Raw genomic sequence first — 26,010 nt, 5'->3', positions numbered from 1 at the left:
AGCGGACGCTAGCAGTTCTGTCAAGGAAGAAATCCTGAATCCAGCGTAAGAGTCTTCCTCCCACTCCTTGAGCTGCAAGAGTGCTCAGGATAATGGTGGAATTAGCGAGCTCGAATGCTTTCTCTAAATCGATGAAAACAGCCATACCCACTCCACCCCGAAGCACCCCGAGGAACGACGCTAGACAGTGTGCAGTACTGCGGCCGTGATGGTATGCATTAATCCTCGGATGGAGAGGACCCAGTCGCCATGAGAGCCGCGCCCGCACCACCCTCTCAGCTGTTTTGCCAATACAGCTGAGCAGTGAGATGGGGCGCGTGGTGCCTGGTTCACTCGGCTTCGGGATGGGGTGAATTATTGCGGTCTTCCATGATTTAGGTAGTTTACCTTCCGACCATGACAAGTTGAGCAATTGCAGCAGCCATTGCCTCCCGCAATCTCCTGAGTGTGCTAGTATCGAATATGTGAGACCGTCAAGCCCCGGGGCAGTGTCAGCACTGCGCCGTAAAGCTGCCAGTAGCTCGACGTCCGTGATGGGGCAGTCTGCCTCATCAGGACGATTGCAAGCTGCCTGGATGGCCGCGGCACGAGAGTCTGACAGTTGCACCAGTCGGGCTGTGACGTCTCTGGGTAGATTGCGGGAAGCCGCGCAGTCCGCGAAGTGCCTTGCAAGACGGTTGGCCTCTGAGGCCGGGTCAGGGTGTGAGGGCGGGCAGGAAGGGCGGGGGTTGGTGAAGGACCGCAGCCTTCTCCACATCTCACGGAGAGTGGAGTGAGGCCCTAGAGTCTTGCACCACCGCACCATCTCCTCCCGAAGGCGACGCTTCTCCATCAAGACGTGTCGGGACACAGCCTCTAGGCGTCTATGTAGAGGTGAGTCCCGACGTCGCCGATAATCGCGACGCGTCGCATTCAGCCGCCTGTTCAGTTCCCTGACACGGTCGCAGTAAATCCAACCGTCCCTGTAGCACTTCGCGGACCGGCGCTTTTGTGGTATCATCTCTGTGGCTGCCTCTTGAAATGCAGATGTTATAAAGTTGCTCAACCCGTCAAGATCAGAAGGGGGGTGAGATGAGGAGAAAGCGCGGACTATGGCTTTCCCAAAGGCAGTCCAGTTCGCGCCCTCCACGTCCCACCTTAATGGGGGCTCGGGGGGTGGGAGGGGGGTTAAGTCAAGGTCGAGAATTATGGCGTAGTGGTCACTCATGAGGGTGGGGTGTATGGACCAACGCACCGAATCCTTTAAAAGAGCAGATACGAATGTAAGGTCCAAACGCCCCCCCCTTACATGAGTGGACCGTGAGGTGTCCGTCAGCAGAGACACATCATCCATCTCCTCCATAATTAGGGATAAATGCCGTCCTGCTACATTAGTGGCTTGAGGGGAGTTCAGTAGTGCGTGATGCACATTCAGGTCGCCCCCTATGAGCACAGGCCTCCTGGCAGCCTGGGAGAATAATTCCCCCAGCTCCAGGTTCGCACCTGGCCTGCTATAGATATAAATGGTAAGGGGCGACTCCTGAAGGTGAATGCGCACCCCCTGAACCTCCACATCACCACCACAGAAAGGAGTATGCTCACAATCTGTGGCAGCAATGTGGTTCTGAACCAGGACGGCACATCCTCTGTTCACACCTCGGGTGTAAGGGAGGAGATGGGTGGTGTAGCCCCGCAGACGGGATTTATGTTTATCTTTTTCCTCCAGCAGAGTTTCCTGCAGAAGGACTATGTGGGGGTTATCCCTTGCCGCAGTCTCCTGCAGGAACGGGAGCTTACTCCTTGCTCCCGCACAGTTCCACTGGAGGATTTTTAGGGTGTGGGAGACCCCTCGTCCATGGACAGCTGGAGTCGAGTGTCCGGCGATCTCCGAGGCACACGAGGAGATGGGGGAATCTCCTGGGTGCCCGACGGGAAACGTGGGGAACTGCGACTCAAGCTGTCTTTTTTGGACTTGTAACCTCTTCGTGTTTTATCTTTGTTTCTCTTCCTGCTCCTTTCTCTGTCTGCGCCCTCTTTCTGTTCCTGTTGTGTTGGAGCTGGTGCTGGCAGACTGGCTTGTCGTTGTTTTGTTTCCTCTGGTGTCGGTGGACTGGGAGAGTGATGGTTCATTACAGGTGAGCGTGATCTGGCGGCTGCAGGGAAAAGAGTTCTTGCCACTGCAGGAGAGGGAGCTGGTTCTGGCTGACTGGGTTGGCGTTGTTTTGTTTTCTCTGATGTCGGTGGACTGGGAGGGCGATGGTTTGTTGCCGGCGAGCTTGGTCTGGCAGCTGCGGGGGAAGTGGTTCTCGCCACTGCCAGAGAGGGAGCTGTCTGTGATGGTAGTGGGAGCTGGCCAGATGTGAATTTATTATATCCTGCATGGTCTTGTCTGCTGTTTTTAGCACCGTTCTCGGCAGTATTGGGAATTGATCGAAGAGCAGGTTCAGTAGGGCCAGAAAGAGAGATTTGCCTAGTTCCGCCACTTTTTCGAAAGTGAAAGTTAGATGTTCCTCTCGTGTGGTTGGCAGTGGTGTTGAGGGTGTGGTGGGAGCGTTGGTAGGTGGCGGGTGGTGCGTGAATGTCTGCTGTGACAGTGATGATTCGGCGGTTGGAGAGGCTGCTGTCGCGTTCGCTGTCTGCATATTGTTGAGAGGCGGGAAGTTTTCTGGGGCAAGGGCGGGGGGAGGCGCAGGTGTTTTCGTCCTCTGCTGTCCCCAGATGAAGGTTCCTTGGGGCGCCGGGGTCATGAGAGTGTCCTGTGTTTCCCGCACCCATTTCACCTGGCTCTCTCTCCCTTGGTCTACTCTGCGTGTGCGTGCGGGGCATGATGGGTGCCAGGCGTGGTGTGACCCTGTGCAGTTGGGGCATCTGGCAATAGTCTTTTCCTTTGATTTCAGTTTGTTGAGGCATATGGTCGTGTCGTGTGCCCTGCTGTACACGCCACGTGTATGGGGCCTCACACAATTCGCTCTGTGATGCCCGTATCTCTGGCATCGATAACACCTCAGAGGTTCTGGAGTGTAGGGTCTCAGATAGAATTTCCCCCAATTTCCCAGATCTAGTTCTGGCACGAGGGGGCCCCGCAGGGTCACAAGAACCTGCAGTGTCTCCTTGCGCGTTTTCTGATTTTGGCAACGCTCTGCTGCTTCCACAAGGTCGTGTTCTTTCAGAATGTCTATCGTCCATCGGCGCGGGTAGCCCATGACTATTGCTTTGGTTAGCTGATCCCCTCGATGCAGTTCGATAACTCGCACTGTCGCTGTCTCGTTATCCGCAATCTGTTTTAGCAGGTGATAGGCTTCTGTTTTGGGGACCAAAACACAGCTGTCGTCCCTCCCGAACCTGTTGCTGACATTCAGTTGCGGGAATAGTGCTTCAAGTTCCGCCACCGCTTTGTATGAATGCGTATAACCCTCCTGATGCGGCACTCGGAAAGCTGGGAAGAGGGAGGGGGGTGGCGCTGGTGCCGCGACTGAGACAGAGGTGCGCGTTTTCTGAGTGGGCAGAGTGGGAGGTGGGCGCGGTAGTTGAGTGGGCTGGGTAGGAGGTGTGGGTGTAAAATCCCCTGCCGGTTTTGTTTTCTTGCGTCCCCCTCTCTTCCGCACCTGGGTGAAGCCATCGTCGTCGGTGTTAGCGTCTGAGGCTACACCAGGTGCGGGAGTGGTTGCAGGTGCTGGTTGTGCATCAGTGGTAGCAGTGGCATCTTTGGAGGTTGTGAGGTTGGTGGGTAGGCTGGAGTCAAGCGGGGCCGGGAGTATGGCATCAAACTCCATATCTTCATGTCTGCGCAGCATTTTCCTGGGGACATCATAGGAGGTGGAGGCAGCTTTCATGTCAGGGTATTTCGGGCGAGCTCCTTGTTCTTTTGCAGCCATAATACGTTTAGAGTCGGAGGGGTCACTGTCCTCAGAACCATGGCGCGAGCGTTTTTGTTGTCCAGGTTTCTTGTTGCAGCTGGTGCCGTCAGCAACAGAGCTTTTGGCGGCGATGCCAGGGTCTTAGAAGGGCCGTTGGGCAGGTGGAGTGGAGGAACTGCGGCTCGCCATGGTTGGCGGCCGTCACTCACACAGTCACACACACAGGCACTCACACAATCACACAGGCGCAAGAAGAAGCCTACCTACAGTGGCGGTATCTGTCCCCCCGCTAGCGGAGGCCGTGACAGCCCTACCACTGCCCTGAAGGTCTTTCCTAGCCCTAACGAGTTTTGGCCCACCCCAGTCGCTTCCTATAACCACCCCTGCTAAGGGGCCCCTTTGTGTACCCGGCCTGCGCCAGGAAACCGCAGGGTTCGGCGTCGTACCACGACTGGGGGACACTAAGGCTGAAAGGAAATAGAGTAGGAGGGGGGTGCAACCCACGAAAGGGCGGGTACACACAAGTGTGTGTACCCCGGTACACAGACGTGGGGTGATAGCGCTGAGGCAGCGATGGTAAAAACTGTGAAGAGCAGTGTTTGTGTTTGTTTGATATTTGTCCCAGTTTACTAGGACACGAGCAAACAGAGAGCCCGTCAGAGGTGCGCACTACTTGCGCGAACTTGCTTTAGCGAGGTGGAGGATAATCCTTTACCGTAGTAATTAATATATTTAATGGAGCAAGGGCAACAACGGCTGCAGCGTCCATAAAGACGTCACCAGATCGGGCAAGGGCCGAGTCGAGCTCAGACCTGAGCATGGTGGTGCCTGGGCAGTCCAGAAGATAATGAAGAAGGGGCTCCCCACAGCTGGCCAAGCAATGGGCACACGGGTCTGGCTCCATACCCACAATTTGCTTGTAGCAGAGAAACCCAAGACGCAATCTTCGAAGCGGGACTACAATATAATTAGGTAGACCTGGGGGGGGGCAGCAGGAGGAAACAGGACGTGGCAGTAGCATACCATTTTGCAGAGCAAGAGCCCTCCGTGACCTAGAGCTGATGGTCCTTTAGGGATAGTCTTCCTATGGTGGCAGTGAGAGTGTGGATGAGGTGCGAGGGACTAGGGCGTAGTGGGAATGTGATGTCTGGAAGATCACAAGCTGAGCGCGCAGCGTGATCAGCACGCTCGTTGCCACTGATTCCCACATGTCCCGGGAGCCAGTGCAGGTTAATCGTTGCGCCCCTATGGACAAGAAGTGATGCGAATGTATGGATCGCTGTTAGGAGAAAGACGTTGTCATGCAGCGAGAAAGATCGTAATCTCTGAATCGAGGAAAGAGAGTCTGTGTGGATTATGACTCGGTTGCGACGATGGTGGTGAGCATGGCACAAAGCACCCAGGATGGCCGCAAGTTCCGCCTGGAAAGCGGATACACCTGAGGAGAGTCGCCAAGCTTCCACTATTTGCCCAGAGACAAATGCCGCTACAGCTGCGCCATTAGGGGAAACAGAGCCATCAGTGTAATAGATGGCTGAGTCTGGTAAGGCCAGAGCTGCCACCCTACTGAGACCCTCCTGGCGAAGGAGTGCTGGAATTGAGGAGCGAGGTTTAGCCTCCGATGGACAAATTATATTAAAAAGAGGAGGATCCCATGGCGGTGGATCAACATATCCAGAAAAGGGAGAGTCGGGGTCTTGACAGAGGCTCGCAGCAGCTCCCAGTCCATGGATGACAGTGGCCGTGGTGCGGGCCCAGTCACGCTGAGGGGCCGGCTTGGGTGGGCGGCCGAGAAGGCGTTTTAGGAGGGCAGTGATGGGCAGGTGAGGCAGGCACTGGATCATCTTCAGTGTGACGATTGCCGCTCGTAACATAATGCGATAGGCCAGAGACGGCACCCCGCCCTCCATACGCAGATTAACAATCCGGGTCCAGCGTGGAGCACCCAGCATAATGCGGAGTGCATCGTTCTGGATGACCTCCAGAGATCGAGACACTGGTGGAGTGAGGCCAGTCAGACAGATGGCACTGTAGTCCACCAGAGATCGGATGGCGTGAATATAAAAAGTCCGGAGGACAGAAAATGATGCCCCCAAACTCCGCCTGGAGAGGTATCTGAGAGCAGCCATTCGGGTGGAAGCACGTTCCCTCAGATACCGTACATGGCAAGCAAAGGTGAGACCCCCACCTAGCCAGACCCCCAGATACTGGTGGACGGTGACCAGGGAGAGCTGATGACCTCCAAGCAGCAGTGGAAAGTCGGGGGGGCGGAGGCCAAAAGGCAGACACTTCGTCTTAGCGAAGTTGATCTTAAGGCCTAGCTCGGTGCACTTGGCGTGCAACCGAGAAAGGGCCAAGTCCTCCTATGCGAAGCAGTCTCTCCGTGTAAAGACGAGGGCCAGATCGTCAGCATAGCAAAGAAGAGTTATGCCAGGCCCATATTCCACAAAAAGGAGCTCCTTCATCAGGACATTAAATAGGATAGGGCTCAAAACGCTTCCCTGGGGGGTGCCATTAGGATGCGGATGAAAAGGGGAGAGGTGCCCCTGAAAGCGGACCCCCGCAGTACGGTCACTAAAAAAGTCCCGGATCCAGGATATGAGCCTGCCCCCTACTCCCCTGGCCACAAGAGCTGCCAAGATAACAGTGGGGTTCGCCAGTTCGAAGGCCTTCTCGAGGTCGAGGAAGATGGCCATCCCCCGTCCGCCCCTCAGCTCCCCAAGGAATGATGCAAGGCAGTGGGTGGCACTCCTGCCTGGATGATAGGCATAAATCCTTGGGTGCAGCGGTCCCAGTCGCCAAGCAAGACGAGCCCGCACAACCCTCTCAGCTGTCTTAGCAATGCAACTGAGCAGGGAGATGGGGCGCATGGCAGTGGGATCGCGAGGTTTCGGAATCGGGTGGATGACCGCCATCTTCCACGACCTCGGTAGACGCCCCTCAGACCACGAGAGGTTGAGCAAATCAAGCAGACGCTCTCTACCGCAATCTCCAGCATGAGTTAAAATGGAGTACGTGACCCCGTCGAGCCCCGGTGCAGTATCCTCCCGGCACCTCAGCGCTTTCTGAAGCTCTCCGCTGGTGATTGGACAGTCAGCGGGGTCAGTTGTATCACACGCTGTCTGAATGGCCGCAATGTGAGAGGCGGACAGCTGCATTTGTAAGGCTCGGACAGACTGCGGGAGATTGGAAGAGGCTGAGCGGTCAGCGAAATGCTGGGCAAGACGGCTGGCCTCAGCGGCAGGGTCAGGGTGGGAGGGCGGACGAGGAGGACGTGGATCGGAGATGGACCTGATTCTCCCCCACATCTCACAGAGTGTGGAGTGAGAATCTAGGGTGCGACACCATCCGATCCACGCCTCCTCTTTAAGGTGACGCTTTTCAGCGACCACATGCCAAGTCACAGCAACCAGGTACCGGCGGTGCAGAGATGTTCGGCGCCGCCGGTACTGCCTGCGTGCTGCATTCAGCCTCTGGTTCAATTCCCTGACCCTGTCGCAGTAAAACCAGCCGTCCCGGTAGCATCTCGCCGAGCGCCGCTGCAATGGAATGGCAAGAGAGACAGCGTGCAAAAAGATATTTGCTGCTTGATCTGCCCGGCTCTCGAGGTCTGAGGCGGGAGATGTTGCAAAGGCCGCCTTGAGAGCACGGTCAAAGGCCGCCCAATCCGCCTTGCGTAGATCCCACCGTGGTGTGGGAGGCGGGGGAGGGGGGAGGGGGGCGAGAGGCAAGCCAACAAGAGTAGCGAAGTGGTCACTCGCAAGGTGTGGGTGGATTGACCATGATGCCAGGCCTGACAGTGGGGTTGAGACAAAGGAGAGGTCGAGGCGACCTCCCCCAATATGGGTGGGCTCTGTCATGTTGTTTAAGAGGGAGACACCACCCATCTCCTCCAGAAGTAAAGAAATGTGCCGTCCTGCTTCACTGGACTGAAGAGGCGATGATAGAAGGGCGTGGTGGGCATTGAAGTCGCCCCCAATGTACACGGCCCCTCTGGCAGCTTGGGAGAAAAGTTCCCCCAACACCAGGGTGCTCCTCTGGCTTTGGTATACATTGTATACCGTCAGGGGCGACGTCGCCAGATGGAGAACCACGCCCTGAACCTCCACATCAGGTCCACCGAAAGGAGGGGGCTCACAATCCGTGCACGCGATGTGGTCCTGGACCAGAACGGCACATCCCCGTGTAACACCACGAGTATACGGGAGGAGATGGGTGGTGTATCCCGAGAGATGGAAAGTGGAATTGCCTGGGAGCAGGGTCTCCTGCAGGAGAATGACATGAGGGCGGTCCTTTGCGGCCGCTTCCTGCAAAAGGGGGAGCTTGCTCTGTGCTCCCAAGCAATTCCACTGGAGGAGCCTGAGAGAGCGGTCTACTGGCCGTCCGGCGACAGTTGCAGACGGTCGTTCTCCTGCAGCAGTGGTGAGGCTCTGTCCATCACTTTGGACCCAGATGGTGTTAGGGTTTGCCCCAAACGATGGCGATGATGAGGCAGCTGTGCGGCAGAAGGCAGAGCATTGGGAGGTCGTGGCTTGACTCTCTTGGACGGGCGAGCTGACCTGTGTGATGTAGGACGGGGTCGCCCTGCCGAACGAGCTGGGCGGCGAGGGGACAGAGGAGCACCTAGGCTCGCCATCTTCCTCTCGATCGCCTGGTCCACAAGGTGATTGGCAGCTTCGGCAAGGGGCTCTGTTGGGAGAGGGATGTCGTGGGTTAAGGCAACTGTCTTGGCTAGGGTCATCGCTAGCTCTGTGGCAAAGGTCCTGAGCTCCTCCGTTGTGAAGGAGATCACTGGAGGAGCAGGAGCAGGGGGTGGACTGGGTGTGGAGCCAGGCACTGGTGGCGGAATTGTCAGTGGCTGGCTGGTCTCTACAGTTGGAAGTGGTAGCGAGACAGGCGACTGGTGGCGGTGGACCTATGCTGTGGTCTGGACCACAGTGAGAGCTGAGGGCAATGGAGGGAACTCTTGGTCGCTGAGAGGTGGTGGGCACTGAATGAGAGGGCGGCGCTGTTGACCCCAGATGAAAGTGCCGGGGGGAGCTGGAGTGGCGCTGGTGGCCTGGTGCTCCTGCACAAAAGCAACCTGCCTCTCCCGACCCTGGTTCACTCTTTGAACCCTCGCGGGGCAACTGGGGTGCCAGGCGTGGTGTCGTCCTGAGCAGTTGGGACACTTGGCCACAATTGGTTGGTTTGCCTTGAACCGCTGCAGGCACTCGTCCGTGTCGTGGGCGGCACTGCACATGCCGCAGATGACGGGGCGGTTGCAGTTGGCACGGTGGTGCCCATAGCGCTGGCAGTGGTAGCAACGGAGTGGCTCCGGGGTGAAGGGGCGAAGGTGATACGTTCCCCAGTTCCCCAGGTCGATTGCAGGGATCAGAGGACCCCGCGGGGTGACAATGACCTGTCGAGTCTCCTCCCTGGTCTGCGCTTTCTGGCATCGGGTTGCCTCCTCGACCTGAGGGTGGTGAATCAGTATCTCCATGGGCATTCGCAAGGGATAACCCATGACGATTGCCTTTGTAGACTGTTGGCCGGACGTCAGCTCGACTAGCTTCACAGGGCAGGCCTCGTCCTGCAGAGCTGTTCTCAAGAGATCGTAGGCTCCCTCGTCCTTCGGCACCAACACCGAGCTTCTATCCCGACCTATCAGGTTGGAGCAGCGTAGCCCTGGCAGGTGATGCTCTAGTGCAGCCACGGCGTCGTAACTCGTTGCATGCCCGTCCTGTACCGGCACACGGAAAGCTGGGAATGCAGAGCGGGGCGGCGGACGCACAGCTACTGACACGGAGGGACGAGCAGCAGAGGGACTCCTGAGGGGAGGCCCAGTGCGTACTGCCGGAGAAGGGCCGTTTCCCTGGCGAGCACGCTTCGATCCCTTGCGTACCACGGGGGTGAAACCCTCATCATCGTGCAGAGCATGATCAGCAGAGGGGGAGATCTGAGTCGTAGCAGGAGCCTCCGATGGGACCTCCAGCCGCTTGAGAATACGAGAACTAGCCGGCCTAGGCTCGTGAGAGGGTGCGCAGGTGGGAGCGCGAGGCTGCAGATCGAGGGCTCGGTTCACGGGAGTGCCTTGCCGTGGATTAGGGCTGGCATCTGCACGTAGGGAAGCTGAAGCGTCCTTGGTAGAAGAGAGAGATGGTGGAGCAGGTCCAACCTCCTCCATAGCCTCATGTCGGCGGGCTGCCTTAGCAGAGCGGGTAGAGTCACCACGCAAGTGAGGTACCACTCCCGTAGATTTAGGTGTAGAGGGATTAGCACAAGCGACCTCGTGAGCTGACGAGTGGGAGCTCGAGTCAGAGCAGTGACGCTCCCGCTTCGTGCCTGTGGCAGGACACGGGATGGAGGGCCTCGACTGAGGAAGCGGGAGGCGGGAATGCCCCTGGGGCCTAGGGATGCTGGATCCCTTCATCCTGCTCACCGAAGCAGCCAAAAGAACCCAGTCAAAACATACACACACATACACCTCAAACACAACCACTCAAACAGCACAAACAAAAAAAACAAACAAACAGCAGAAGTGGCCAGGTCCCTACAGTGACGGGCAACCTATGCTCCCCGCCCTCTAAAGGGCGATGGGAGGCCCCGCCACTGCCCCTTTCGGGTCTTCCCTAATCTAACAGAGCCGCCCTCACCGCCTCCTATAACCAGGCCCTAAAGGCCCCCCTTCATGGAAGTGCCCTAACGGCACCCCTTCAGGGTTCGGCGTCGTACTACGGTGAGGGACACTAACGGTAGGCAAAAAAAAAAAAAAAAAAAAAAAAAAAAAAAAAAAAACCTACACACACAGTCACAAACACACGCACACTCCCACTCACACCCAGGCAAACAGAGACTAAGTCTCAGAAAAAACCTGAAAAGGAGCAAAAATTCTTCCTCTATGCCAGAGACTAAGTCCTGAACAGGCAAGAAAGCGAGGAAAACAGACGAAACTCTCCACGAGTAAATGAACCAGAGTTCAGAGCTCGAGAGAAATCGGCCAGACCTCCTCACCCGACAGAGTCTGAGCTAGGAGTCGTGTAGAGCAGTTTGTTTTGTTTATTTGTTTGATATTTGTCCCAGTTTCCTAGGACACGGGCAAACAGAGAGCCCGTCAGAAGTGCGCACTACTTGCGTGACCTTGCTTTAGCGAGGTGGAGGATAATCCTTTACCGTAGTAATTAATATATTTAATGGAGCATGGGCAACTACGGCTGCAGCGTCCATAAAGACGTCACCAGATCGGGCAAGGGCCGAGTCGAGCTCAGACCTGAGCATAGTGGTGGCTGGGCAGTCCAGAAGATAATGAAGAAGGGGCTCCTCACAGCTGGACAAGCAATGGGCACACGGGTCTGGCTCCATACCCACAATTTGCTTGTAGCAGAGAAACCCAAGACGCAATCTTCGAAGCCGGACTACAATATAATTAGGTAGACCTGGGGGGGGCAGCAGGAGGGAATAGGACGTGGCAGTAGCATACCATTTTGTAGAGCAAGAGCTCTCCATGACCCAGAGCTGATGGTCCTCTAGGGATAGTCTTTCTATGGTGGCAGTGAGAGTGTGGATGAGGTGCGAGGGACTAGGGCGTAGTGGGAATGTGATGTCTGGAAGATCACAAGCTGAGCGCGCAGCGTGATCAGCACACTCGTTGCCACTGATTCCCACATGTCCCGGGAGCCAGTGCAGGTTAATCGTTGCGCCCCTATGGACAAGAAGTGATGCGAATGTATGGATCGCTGTTAGGAGAAAGACATTGTCATGCAGCGAGAAAGATCGTAATCTCTGAATCGAGGAAAGAGAGTCTGTGTGGATTATGACTCGGTTGCGACGATGGTGGTGAGCATGGCGCAAAGCACCCAGGATGGCCGCAAGTTCCGCCTGGAAAGCGGATACACCTGGGGAGAGTCGCCAAGCTTCCACTATTTGCCCAGAGACAAAGGCCGCTACAGCTGCGCCATTAGGGGAAACAGAGCCATCAGTGTAATAGATGGCTGAGTCTGGTAAGGCCAGAGCTGCCACCCTACTGAGACCCTCCTGGCGAAGGAGTGCTGGAATTGAGGAGCAAGGTTTAGTCTCCGATGGACAAATTATATTAAAAAGAGGAGGATCCCATGGCGGTGGATCAACATATCCGGAAAAGGGAGAGTCGGGGTCTTGACAGAGGCTCGCCGCAGCTCCCAGTCCATGGATGACAGCGGCCGTGGTGCGGGCCCAGTCAAGCTGAGGGGCCGGCTCGGGTGGGCGGCCGAGAAGGCGTTTTAGGAGGGCAGTGACGGGCAGGTGAGGCAGGCACTGAATCATCTTCAGTGTGACGATTGCCGCTCGTAACATAATGCGATGGGCCAGAGACGGCACCCCGCCCTTCATACGCAGATTAACAATCCGGGTCCAGCGTGGAGCACCCAGCATAATGCGGAGTGCATCGTTCTGGATGACCTCCAGAGATCGAGACACTGGTGGAGTGAGGCCAGTCAGACAGATGGCACTGTAGTCCACCAGAGATCGGATGGCGTGAATATAAAAAGTCCGGAGGACAGAAAATGATGCCCCCAAACTCCGCCTGGAGAGGTATCTGAGAGCAGCCATTCGGGTGGAAGCACGTTCCCTCAGATACCGTACATGGCAAGCAAAGGTGAGACCCCCATCTAGCCAGACCCCCAGATACTGGTGGACGGTGACCAGGGAGAGCTGATGACCTCCAAGCAGCAGTGGAAAGTCGGGGGGACGGAGGCCAAAAGGCAGACATTTCGTCTTGGCGAAGTTGATCTTAAGGCCTAGCTCGGTGCACTTGGCGTGCAACCGAGAAAGGGCCAAGTCCACCTGTGCGAAACAGTCTCTCCGTGTAAAGACGAGGGCCAGATCGTCAGCATAGCAAAGAGTTATGCCAGGCCCATATTCCACAAAAAGGAGCTCCTCCATCAGGACATTAAATAAGATAGGGCTCAAAACGCTTCCCTGGAGGGTGCCATTAGGATGCGGGTGAAAAGGGGAGAGGTGCCCGTGAAAGCGGACCCCCGCAGTGCGATCACTAAAAAAGTCCCGGACCCAGGATATGAGCCTGCCCCCTACTCCCCTGGCCGCAAGAGCTGCCAAGATAACTGTGGGGTTCGCCAGTTCGAAGGCCTTCTCGAGACCAAGGAAGATGGCCATCCCCCGTCCGCCCCTCAGCTCCCCAAGGAATGATGCAAGGCAGTGGGTGACACTCCTGCCTGGATGATAGGCATAAATCCTTGGGTGCAGCGGTCCCAGCCGCCAAGCAAGACGAGCCCGCACAACCCTCTCAGCTGTCTTAGCAATGCAACTGAGCAGGGAGATGGGGCGCATGGCAGTGGGATCGCGAGGTTTCGGAATCGGGTGGATGACCGCCATCTTCCACGACCTCGGTAGACGCCCCTCAGACCACGAGAGGTTGAGCAAATCAAGCAGACGCTCTACCGCAATCTCCAGCATGAGTTAAAATGGAGTACGTGACCCCGTCGAGCCCCGGTGCAGTGTCCTCCCGGCGCCTCATCGCTTTTTGAAGCTCTCCGCTGGTGATTGGACAGTCAGCGGGGTCAGGTGTATCACACGCTGTCTGAATGGCCGCAATGCGAGAGGCAGACAGCTGCATTTGTAAGGCTTGGACAGACTGCGGGAGATTGGAAGAGGCTGAGCAGTCAGCGAAATGCTGGGCAAGACGGCCGGCCTCAGCGGCAGGGTCAGGGTGGGAGGGCGGACGAGGAGGACGTGGATCGGAGATGGACCTGATTCTCCCCCACATCTCACAGAGTGTGGAGTGAGAATCTAGGGTGCGACACCATCCGATCCACGCCTCCTCTTTAAGGCGACGCTTTTCAGCGAGCACATGCCGAGTCACAGCAACCAGGTACCGGCGGTGCAGAGATGTTCGGCACCGCCGGTACTGCCTGCGTGCTGCATTCAGTCTCTGGTTCAATTCCCTGACCCTGTCGCAGTAAAACCAGCCGTCCCGGTAGCATCTCGCCGAGCGCCGCTGCAATGGAATGGCAAGAGAGGCAGCGTGCGAAAAGATATTTGCTGCTTGATCTGCCCGGCTCTCGAGGACTGAGGCGGGAGAGGATGTTGTAAAGGCCGCCGTGAGAGCACGGTCAAAGGCTTCCCAATCCGCCTTGCGTAGATCCCATCGTGGTGTGGGAGGCGGGGGAGGGGGGAGGGGGACGAGAGGCAAGCCAACAAGAGTAGCGAAGTGGTCACTCGCAAGGTGTAGATGGAGTGACCATGACGCCAGGCCTGACAGTGGGGTTGAGACAAAGGAGAGGTCGAGGCGACGTCCCCCAATATGGGTGGCCTCAGTGGTGTCGTTTAATAGGGAAATATCACCCACCTCCTCCAGTATTAAAGAAATGTGTCGTCCTGCATCGTTGGGCCGAAGAGGCGAAGAGAGCAAGGCGTGGTGAGCATTGAAGTCGCCCCCAATGTACACAGCTCCCCTGGCAGCTTGGGAGAAAAGTTCCCCCAACTCCAGGGTGCTTCTCTGGCTCCGGTATACATTGTATACCGTCAGGGGCGACGTCGCCAGATGGAGAACCATGCCCTGAATCTCCACATCAGGTCCACAGAAAGGAGGGGGCTCACAATCCGTGCACGCGATGTGGTCCCGGACCAGAACGGCACATCCCCGTGTAACGCCACGAATATATGGGAGGAGATGGGTGGTGTATCCCGAGACATGGAAAGTGGAATTGCCTGGGAGCAGGGTCTCCTGCAGGAGAATGACATGAGGGTGGTCCTTTGCGGCCACTTCCTGCAAAAGGGGGAGCTTGCTCCATGCTCCCAAGCAATTCCACTGGAGAAGCCTGAGAGAGGGGTCTACTGGCCGTCCGCCGACAGTTGCGGACGGTCGTTCTCCTCCAGCAGTGGTGAGGCCCTGTCCATCACTTTGGACCCTGTTGGTGTTAGGGTTTGCCCCAAACGCTGACGCTGACGAGGCAGCTGTGCGGTGGAAGACAGAGCATCGGGAGGTCGTGGCTTGACCCTCTTGGACGGGCGAGCTGTCCTGTGCGCTGTGGGACAGGGTCGCCCTGCTGAACGAGCTGGGCGGCGAGGGGACAGAGGAGCACCTAGGCTCGCCATCTTCCTCTCGATCGCCTGGTCCACAAGGCGATTGGCAGCTTCGGCAAGGGGCTCTGTTGGGAGAGGGATGTCGAGGGTTGAAGCTACTGTCTTCGCTAGGGTCACCGCGAGCTCTGTTGCAAAGGTCCTGAGCTCCTCCGTTGTGAAGATCACCAGAGGAGCAGGAGCGGGGGGTGGACTGGGTGTGGAGCCAGACACTGGTGGCGGAATTGTCAGTGACCGTCTGGTCGCTACAGTTGGAGACAGGCGGCTGTTGGCGGTGGACCTCTGCTGTGGTCTGGACCACAGTGAGAGCTGAGGGCAATTGAGGGAACTCCTGGTCGCTGAGAGGTGGTGGGCGCTGGATGAGAGGGCGGTGCTGTTGTCCCCAGATGAAAGTGCCGGGGGGAGCTGGAGTGGCGCTGGTGGCCTGGTGCTCCTGCACAAAAGCAACCTGCCTCTCTCGACCCTGGTTCACTCGGTGAACCCTTGCGGGGCACCTGGGGTGCCAGGCGTGGTGTCGTCCGGAGCAGTTAGGGCACTTGGCCGCAATTGGTTGGTTTGCCTTGAACCGCTGCAGGCACTCGTCCGTGTCGTGGCTCCACTGCACATGCTGCAGATGACGGGGCGGTTGCAGTTGGCACGGTGGTGCCCATAGCATTGACAGCGGTAGCAACAGAGAGGCGCCGGGGTGAAGGGGCGAAGGTGGTATTTTCCCCAGTTCCCCAGGTCGATCGCAGGGATCAGAGGACCCCGCAGGGTGACAATGACCTGATGAGTCTCCTCCCGGGTCCGCGTTTTCTGGCAGCGGGTTGCCTCTTCGACCTGAGGGTGGTGAAGCAGGATCTCTATAGGCATTCTCAAGAGATAACCCATGACAACTGCCTTCGTAGACTGTTGGCCGGGCGTCAGCTCGACTAGCTTCACAGGGCAGGCCTCGTCCTGCAGAGCTGTTCTCAAGAGGTCGTAGGCTACCTCGTCCTTCGGCACCAACACCGAGCTTCCATCCCGACCTATCAGGTTGGAGCAGCGTAGCCCTGGTAGGTGACGCTCTAGTGCAACCACGGCGTCGTAACTCGTCGCATGCCCGTCCTGTACCGGCACACAGAAAGCTGGGAATGCAGAGCGGGGCGGCGGACGCACAGCTACTGACACGGAGGGACGAGCAGCAGGACCCCTGAGGGGAGGCCCAGTGCGTACTGCCAGAGAAGGGCCGTTTCCCTGGTGAGCACACCTCGATCCCTTGCGTACCACGGGGGTGAAACCCTCATCTTCATGCAGAGCGGGATCAGCAGAGGGGGAGATCTGAGTCGCAGCAGGAGCCTCCGATGGGACCTCCAGCCGCTTGAGAATACGAGAACTAGCCGGCCTAGGCTCGTGAGAGGGTGCGCAGGTGGGAGCGCGAGGCTGCAGATCGAGGGCTCGGTTCACGGGAGTGCCTTGCCGTGGATTAGGGCTGGCATCTGCACGTAGGGAAGCTGAAGTGCCCTTGGTGGAAGAGAGAGATGGTGAAGCAGGTGCAACCTCCTCCATAGCCTCATGTCGGCGGGCTGCCTTGGCAGAGCGGGTAGAGTCACCACGCAAGCGAGGTACCACTCCCGTAGATTTGGGTGTAGAGGGGTTAGCACAAGTGACCTCGTGAGCTGACGAGTGGGAGCTCGAGTCAGAGCAGTGACGCTCCCTCTTCGTGCCTGTGGCAGGGCACGGGATGGAGGGCCTCGACTGAGGAAGCGGGAGGCGGGAATGCCCCTGGGGCCTAGGGATGCTGGATCCCTTCATGCTGCTCACCGAAGCAGGCCAAAGAACTCAGTCAAAAAAAACACACACACACACACACATACACCTCACACACAACCACTCAAAAAGCACAAACAAAAAACAGCAAAAGTGGCCAGGTCCCTACAGTGACGGGCAACCTATGCTCCCCGCCTTCTAAAGGGCGATGGGAGGCCCCGCCACTGCCCCTTTTGGGTCTTCCCTACTCTAACAGAGCCGCCCTCACCGCCTCCTATAACCAGGCCCTAAAGGCCCCCCTTCATGGAAGTGCCCTAACGGCACCCCTTCAGGGTTCGGCGTCGTACTACGGTGAGGGACACTAACGGTAGCCAAAAAAAAAAAAAAAAACACCCACACACTCAGTCACAAACACACACACACTCCCACTCACACCCAGGCAATCTGAGACTGAGTCTCAGAAAAAACCTGGAAAGCAAAAGAAAATCTTCCTCAGTGCCAGAGACTAAGTCAAAACAGGCAAAAAACGAGGAAAACAGGCGAAACTCTCCACGAGTGAACGAACCAGAGTTCAGAGCTCGAGAGTTGTTGTTGTTTGATATTTACCCACACTTGGTGGGGCACGGGCAAACTAAGAGCCCGTCAGAGAAAATCCTTAAAAAAAAAAAAAAAAAAAAGCAGGATCAATGCCTGAGAGAATTACCGAGGAGGAGGGTAGTCCCGCACTGTGCGCAAAATTCTCTGAAAAGATGCATTGCCAACAACCCTAGCTGCATCAAAGACATCATCCCCAGTACGAGGGAAGCCTCCGCCAGGACCTGCAAGAAGCAGCGCTGTGGCCGGACAGTCTAGTAAGTAATGGGATAAAGGATCGGCGGACCATGCATAGCAATGGGGGCACGGGTCAGGCTCCAAGCCGGCAACCTGGCGGTAGCACAGGAAACCTAAGCAGAGACGCCTAATCATAACTAGAATAAAGTTGGGTAATCCAGTTGGTATCGGAAGAGGTGAATAAGATGTGGCCGCCGCATACCAGCCAGCCGAGCGTGATCCCTCAGCAATACAGAGTTCATGCTCATTCCTGGTACGCCTGTAGATAGTGGCATACACCTCTGAGAGGACACGGGTGGCACAGGGGCGAAGCGGAAATGTGACACCAGGGAGGGTGCTAGCCGCACGTGCAGTTGTATCTGCCAGTTCATTCCCCCAAACGCCAACATGTCCAGGGACCCAGTGAAAAATCACTGAGCCACCACGCTGCTGAATGAAAGACGCAACAGTATATATAGCCGTTAGTAGGAAACGGTGAGATGTAAGCGCGAGAGACTCCAGACACTGAAGGGCAGAGAGTGAGTCAGTGTGCAGAACGACTCGCTGATGCTGATGCCGGTAAGCATGACGCAAGGCACCGAGAAGAGCCACCAGCTCCGCCTGGAAGGCTGAGACCCCCGTGGAGATGCGCCACGATTCAGTGTATGGTCCAAAAGGAAAAGTCAAAGCAAAAGCCGCCCCTGCTGAGCCATCTGATGAGACTGAGCCGTCCGTATAATAGACTGCCGAAGCTGTTGAGTTGACAGTAGAGATGCTACAAAGACTGACCTGCCGAAGAACTGCTGGAATGGAGTGGCGAGGCTTGGGCACTGAGGGATAGACAACAGTGAAAGGGAGGGGCGACCAGGGGGGAGGAGGCAAGTAACCTGGACAGTCTACCTCAGGATCACTGCACACCTCCGAAGCCACGCCCAAATCCTGTAGTAGGGCCGTAGTGGCACGAGCCCAGTCACGGCAGGAAGCGGGTCAGGGGGTCGGCCTGCTAAACGCCGCAGTAAAGCCGAGACCGGCAGGTGCGGATGGCGATGCACAAGCCGGAGTGTTTCAGCTGTTGCACGCAATGCAATTCTATGAGCCAGTGAAGGAAAACCACTCTCCAGATGTAGGTTAACCAACCTTGTCCAGCGTGGCGCATGTAGCATGGTGCGGAGTGCCTCATTTTGAAGCACCTCCAAGGACTGAGAGACATGTGGGGCAAGGCTGGTGAGACATATGGCACTATAGTCCACAAGAGAGCGGATAGCGTGGACAAAAAAGGTGCGTAACACGTTGTAGGATGCTCCTAGACTGCGACAAGACAGATATCGCAGAGCAGAAGTTCGGGTGGCAGCCCGCTCCCGCAGGTAACTGACGTGCTTGGCGAAAGTGAGGCCAGCATCAAAATAGACGCCCAGGTAGCGGTGGAGCGTGACCAGCTCAATGCTGCAGCCATCAAGCAAGAGAGGACGGTCTGGAGGGCGGAGACCGAAAGGTAGGCACTTGGTCTTCCCGAGGTTGACCTTCAGCCCGAGTTCATTACACTTGGCGTGTAGCCGAGAAAGAGCAGCGGGTGCCTGGGTGAAACAGTCCCCCCTCGAAAAGACCAGTGCCAAATCGTCAGCATACACCAGCAAAGTCACACCGGGACCATAATCCAACGTTAATAGCCCTTCAACAAGGACATTGAAAAGCAAGGGGCTGAGAACACTCCCTTGGGGCGTGCCGTTAAGATGGTGGTAAAACGGTGAGAGCTCCCCTTGAAACCTGACTCCTGCCGACCTGTGCAAAAAGAAATCACCCACCCATGAGAGAAGTCTACCCCCAACTCCCCGGGCCGCAAGGACTGCCTGGATGGCTAGAGGGCTTGCCAACTCAAAGGCTTTTTCGAGGTCGAGGAAGACTGCCATCCCCCGTCCACCTCGAAGCTCTCCGAGGAAGGAAGCAAGGCAGTGAGAAGCACTCCTGCCAGGATGGTATGCAAAAGTCCTCGGGTGCAACGGTCCCAGACGCCAGGCAAGGCGGGCACGCACAACCCTTTCTGCTGTCTTAGCCACACAGCTAAGGAGCGAGATAGGGCGCATGGCGTCGGGATCGCGAGGCTTTGGAATCGGGTGGATGAAAGCTGTCTTCCACGACCTCGGCAAACGGCCCTCAGACCACGAGAGGTTGAACAGACCAAGCAGTCTCTCACTACCACAATCTCCAGCATGAGACAAGATGGAGTACGTGAGCCCATCGAGGCCAGGTGCAGTGTCCTCCCGGCGCCTCATCGCCTTTTGAAGCTCCCTGCTGGTGATGGGAGGATCAGCGGGGTCAGGTCTGGCACAAGCAGCCTGTACAGCAGCAATGCGAGAAGCCGACAGCTGCTCCTGTAGGGCTCGGACAGGTTGCGGGAGATTGGAAGAAGCAGAACGATCCGCGAAATGCTGAGCAAGACGGCTGGCTTCAGCAGCAGGGTCAGGGTGTGACGGTGGTCGAGGTGGACGTGGATCAGAGATGGACCGGATCCTTCTCCACATCTCACGGAGAGTGGAGTGAGAATCCAAGGTTCGACACCATCTAATCCACGCCTCCTCCTTAAGGCGACGCTTCTCCAACGTCACATGGCGTGTGACAGCAGCCAAGCACCGACGGTGAGGGGATGTACGGCGCTGCTGGTACTGCCTGCGTGCTGCATTGAGCCTGTGATTCAGCTCCCTGACCCTGTCGCAGTAAATCCAGCCGTCCCGATAGCACCGCGTGGATCGTCGCTGCAGAGGAATAGTGAGAGAGGCAGCCTGGGAAAAAGCACAGGCTACCTGATCTGCTCGACTCTCGAGGTCCGGGGCAGGAGGAGATGCCTTAAAGGCCGCAGCTAACACACGGCCAAAAGCCGGCCAGTCAGCCCTGCGGAGATCCCACCTCGGTGGAGGGAGAGGGGGAGGTGGGAGTGGAGGCATTGGTAGTGTAACTGCAACTGCAAAATGATCACTAGTGAGGTGGGGGTGAAGTGACCATGTCGCAGATCCAGCCAGAGGGGACGACACAAAGGATAGAGTGGAGGCATTGGTAGTGTAACTGCAACTGCAAAATGATCACTAGTGAGGTGGGGGTGAAGTGACCATGTCGCAGATCCAGCCAGAGGGGACGACACAAAGGATAGGTCGAGACGGCCCCCAGCCACATGAGTAGCAACCTTTGTATCATTTAAGAGAGATACACCATCCATCTCCTCCAGTACCAAAGAGATGTGCCGCCCTGCATCATTGGACGGGAGAGGCGATGAAAGCAAGACGTGGTGGGCATTAAAGTCGCCCCCGACATACACAGTGCCCCTGGCAGCCTGGGAGAACAAATCTCCCATCTCCAGGGAGCCCCTGTGACTTCGGTACACGTTGTATACCGTCAGGGACGACGTAGCCAGGTGGAGAACCATGCCCAGAACCTCCACATCAGGTCCACAGCACTCCTAGCTCAGACTCTGTCGGGTGAGGAGGTCTAGCCGTTTTCTCTCGAGCTCTGAACACTGTTTCGTTCACTCGTGGAGAATTTCGCCTGTTTTTCCTCGTTTTTTGCCAGTTTCGACTTAGTCTCTGGCACTGAGGAAGCTTTTCTTTTGGTTTACAGGTTTTTTCTGAGACTTAGTCTCAGATTGCCTGGGTGTGAGTGGGAGTGTGTGTGTGTTTGTGACTGAGTGTGTGGGTGTTTTTTTTTTTTTTGGCCTGCCGTTAGTGTCCCTCACCGTAGTACGACGCCGAACCCTGAAGGGGTGCTGTTAGGGCACTTCCATGAAGGGGTGCCTTTAGGGCCTGGTTATAGGAGGCGGTGAGGGCGGCTCTGTTAGACTAGGGAAGACCCAAAAGGGGCAGTGGCGGGGCCTCCCATCGCCCTTTAGAGGGCGGGGAGCATAGGTTGCCCGTCACTGTAGGGACCTGGCCACTTTTGCTGTATTTTGTTTGCTTGTGCTTTTTGAGTGGTTGTGTGTGTGAGGTGTATGCGCATGTGTGTGTGTGTTTTTGACTGAGTTTTTTGGCCTGCTCCGGTGAGCACCATGAAGGGATCCAGCATCCCTAGGCCCCAGGGGCATTCCCGCCTCCCACTTCCTCAGTCGAGGCCCTCCATCCCTTGCCCTGCCACAGGCACGAAGAGGGAGCGTCATTGCTCAGACTCGAGCTCCCACTCGTCAGCTCACGAGGCCGCGGGTGCTAACCCCTCTACACCAACATCCACGAGAGTGGCACCTCGCTTGCGAGGTGACTCTACCCGCTCTGCTAAGGCAGCCCGCCGACATGAGGCTATGGAGGAGGTTGCACCTGCTCCACCATCTCTCTCTTCCACCAAGGGCACTTCGGAGGCTCCTGCTGCGACTCAGCTCTCCCCCTCTGCTGATCCCGCTCTGCATGTAGATGAGGGTTTCACCCCCGTGGTACGGAAGGGATCGAGGCGTGCTCGCCAGGGAAACGGCCCCTCTCCGGCAGTACGCACTGGGCCTCCCCTCAGGGATCCCTCTGCTGCTCGTCCCTCCGCGTCAGTAGCTGTGCGTCCGCCTCCCCGCTCTGCATTTCCAGCTTTCCGTGTGCCGGTACAGGACGGGCATGCGACGAGCTACGACGCCGTGGCTGCACTAGAGCATCACCTGCCAGGGCTACGCTGCTCCAATCTCATGGGTCGGGATGGAAGCTCAGTGTTGGTGCCAAAGGACGAGGGAGCCTACGACCTCTTAAGAACAGCCCTGCAGGACGAGGCCTGCCCTGTAAAGCTAGTAGAGCTGACGCCTGGTCAACAGTCTACGAAGGCAGTGGTCATGGACTATCCCTTGAGAATGCCCATAGAGATTCTCCTTCACCACCCTCAAGTCGAGGAGGCAACCCGATGCCAAAAAATGCAGACCCGAGAGGAGACTCGACAGGTCATTGTCACCCTGCGGGGTCCTCTGATCCCTGCCATAGACCTGGGGAACTGGGGAACATATCACCTTCGCCCCTTCACCCCGGAGCCTCTCCGTTGCTACCGCTGCCAACGCTATGGGCACCACCGTGCCAACTGCAACCGCCCCGTCATCTGCGGCATGTGCAGTGGCGGCCACGACACGGCCGAGTGCCTCCAGCGGTAAAAGGCGAAGCAACCAGTTGCGGCCAAGTGCCCCAACTGCTCCGGACGACACCACGCCTGGCACCCCAGCTGCCCCGCACGGGTTCACTGAGTGAACCAGGGTCGAGAGAGGCAGGTTGCTTTTGTAAAGGAAAGCCAGGCCACCAGCGCCACTCCAGCTCCCCCCGGCACTTTCATTTGGGGCCAACAGCGCCGCCCTCTCATCCAGCGCCCACCACCTCTCAGCGACCAGGAGTTCCCTCCATTGCCCTCAGCCCTGACTGTGGTCCAGACCACAGCAGAGGTCCACCGCCAGCAGCCGCCTGTCTCGCCAGCATTTCCACCTGTAGAGACCAGCCAGCCACTGACTGTTCCGCCACCAATGCCTGGCTCCACACCCAGTCCAACAACCGCTCCTGCTCCTCCGGTGATCTCATTCACAACGGAGGAGCTCAGGACCTTTGCCACGGAGCTGGCGCTGACCCTCGCCAAAACAGTTGCCTTAACCCTCGACATCCCTCTCCCAACAGAGCCCCTTGCCGAAGCTGCCAATCGCCTAGTGGACCAGGCGATCGAAAGGAAGATGGCGAGCCTAGGTGCTCCTCTGTCCCCTCGCCGCCCAGCTCGTTCGGCAGGGCGACCCCGTCCCACACCGCACAGGTCTGCTCGCCCACCCAAGAGAGTCAAGTCACGACCTCCCAACGCTCTGCCTTCGGCCGCACAGCTGCCTCGTCATCGACATCGTTTGGGGCAAACCCTAACACCATCAGGGTCCAAAGTGATGGACAGGGCCTCACCACTGCTGCAGAACGACCATCTGCAACTGTCGCCGGACGGGCAGTAGACCGCTCTCTCAGGCTCCTCCAGTGGAATTGCTTGGGAGCATGGAGCAAGCTCCCCCTTTTGCAGGAGGCGGCCGCACAGGACCACCCTCATGTCATTCTCCTGCAGGAGACCCTGCTCCCAGGCAATTCCACTTTCCATCTATCAGGATACACCACCCATCTCCTCCCGTATATTCGTGGCGTTACACGGGGATGTGCCGTTCTGGTCCAGGACCACATCGTGTGCACGGATTGTGAGTCCCCTCCTTTCTGTGGACCTGATGTGGAGGTTCAGGGCATGGTTCTCCATCTGGCGACGTCGCCCCTGACGGTATACAATGTATACCGAAGCCAGAGGAGCATCCTGGAGTTGGGGGAACTTTTCTCCCAAGCTGCCAGGGGGGCCGTGTACATTGGGGGCGACTTCAATGCCCACCACGCCCTTCTGTCATCGCCTCTTCAGTCCAATCAAGCAGGACGGCACATTTCTTTACTTCTGGAGGAGATGGGTGGTGTCTCCCTCCTAAACAACATGACAGAGCCCACCCATATTGGAGGAGGTCGCTTCGACCTCTCCTTTATCTCAACCCCTCTGTCAGGCCTGGCGTCATGGTCACTCCATCTACACCTTGCGAGTGACCACTTCGCTACTCTTGTTGGCTTGCCTCTCGTCCCCCTCCCCCGCCTCCCACACCACGATGGGATCTACGCAAGGCGGATTGGGCGGCCTTTGACCGTGCTCTCACGGCGGCCTTTGCGACATCCTCTCCCGCCTCAGACTTCGAGAGCCGGGCAGATCAAGCAGCAAATATCTTTTCGCACGCTGCCTCTCTTGCCATTCCATTGCAGCGGCGCTCGGCAAGATGCTACCGGGACGGCTGGTTTTACTGCGACAAGGTCAGGGAATTGAACCAGAGGCTGAACGCAGCACGCAGGCAGTACCGGCGGCGCCGAACATCTCCGCACCGCCGATACCTGGTTGCTGTGACTCGGCATGTGGTTGCTGAAAAGTGTCGCCTTAAAGAGGAGGCGTGGATCGGATGGTGTCGCACCCTAGATTCTCACTCCACACTCCGTGAGATGTGGAGGAGAATCAGGTCCATCTCCGATCCACGTCCTCCTCGTCCGCCCTCCCACCCTGACCCTGCCGCTGAGGCCAGCCGTCTTGCCCAGCATTTCGCTGACCGCTCAGCCTCTTCCAATCTCCCGCAGTCTGTCCGAGCCTTACAAGTGCAGCTGTCCGCCTCTCGCACTGCGGCCATTCAGACGGCGTGCAATACACCTGACCCCGCTGACTGTCCCATCACCAGCGGAGAGCTTCAAAAAGCGCTGAGGCGCCAGGAGGACACTGCACCGGGGCTCGACGGGGTCACATACTCCATTCTAACACATGCTGGAGATTGCGGCAGAGAGCGTCTGCTTGATTTGCTTAACCTCTCGTGGTCTGAGGGGCGTCTACCGAGGTCGTGGAAGATGGCGGTCATTCACCCGATTCCGAAACCTCGCGATCTCACTGCCATGCGCCCCATCTCCCTGCTCAGTTGCATTGCAAAGACAGCTGAGAGGGTTGTGCGGGCTCGTCTTGCTTGGCGGCTGGGACCGCTGCACCCAAGGATTTATGCATATCACCCAGCCAGGAGTGCCACCCACTGCCTTGCATCATTCCTTGAGGAGCTGAGGGGCGGACGGGGGATGGCCATCTTCCTCGACCTTGAGAAGGCCTTTGAACTGGCGAACCCCACCGTTATCTTGGCAGCTCTTGCGGCCAGGGGAGTAGGGGGCAGGCTCATATCCTGGGTCTGGGATTTTTTTAGTGACCGCACTGCGGGGGTCCGCTTTCAGGGGCACCTCTCCCCTTTTTACCCGCATACTAATGGCACCCCCCAGGGAAGCGTTTTGAGCCCTATATTGTTTAATGTCCTGATGGAGGAGCTCCTTTTTGTTGAATATGGGCCTGGCATAACTCTTCTCTGTTACGCTGACGATCTGGCCCTCGTGTTTACACGGAGAGACTGTTTTCAACAGGCGGACTTGGCCCTTTCTCGGTTACACGCAAAATGCAACGAGCTAGGCCTTAAAATCAACTTTGCTAAGACGAAGTGTCTGCCTTTTGGCCTCCGCCCCCCCGACTTTCCACTGCTGCTTGGGGGTCATCAGCTCTCCATGGTCACCGTCCACCAGTATCTGGGGGTTTGGCTAGATGGGGGCCTCACCTTTGCTTGCCATGTACGGTATCTGAGGGAACGTGCTTCCACCCGAATGGCTGCTCTCAGATACCTCTCCAGGCGGAGTTTGGGGGCATCATTTTCTGTCCTCCGGACCTTTTATATTCACGCAATCCAATCTCTGGTGGACTACAGTGCCATCTGTCTAACTGGCCTCACTCCACCAGTGTCTCGATCTCTGGAGGTCATCCAGAACGATGCACTCCGCATCATGCTGGGTGCTCCACGCTGGACCCAGATTGTAAATCTGCGTATGGAGGGCGGGGTGCCGTCTCTGGCCCATCGCATTATGTTACGAGCGGCAATCGTCACACTGAAGATGATCCAGTGCCTGCCTCACCTGCCCGTCACTGCCCTCCTAAAACGCCTTCTCGGCCGCCCACCCGAGCCGGCCCCTCAGCGTGACTGGGCTCGCAACACGGCCGCTGTCATCCATGGACTGGGAGCTGCGGCGAGCCTCTG

The sequence above is a fragment of the Coenobita brevimanus genome, chromosome 51 (assembly GCF_032717465.1).
Source record: "Coenobita brevimanus isolate Jiangsu-jjx chromosome 51, ASM3271746v2, whole genome shotgun sequence".
In the NCBI taxonomy this organism is placed as follows: Eukaryota; Metazoa; Arthropoda; class Malacostraca; order Decapoda; family Coenobitidae; genus Coenobita; species Coenobita brevimanus.
The sequence above is the reverse complement of the archived record's forward strand: the minus strand, read 5'-3'. Positions refer to the sequence as shown.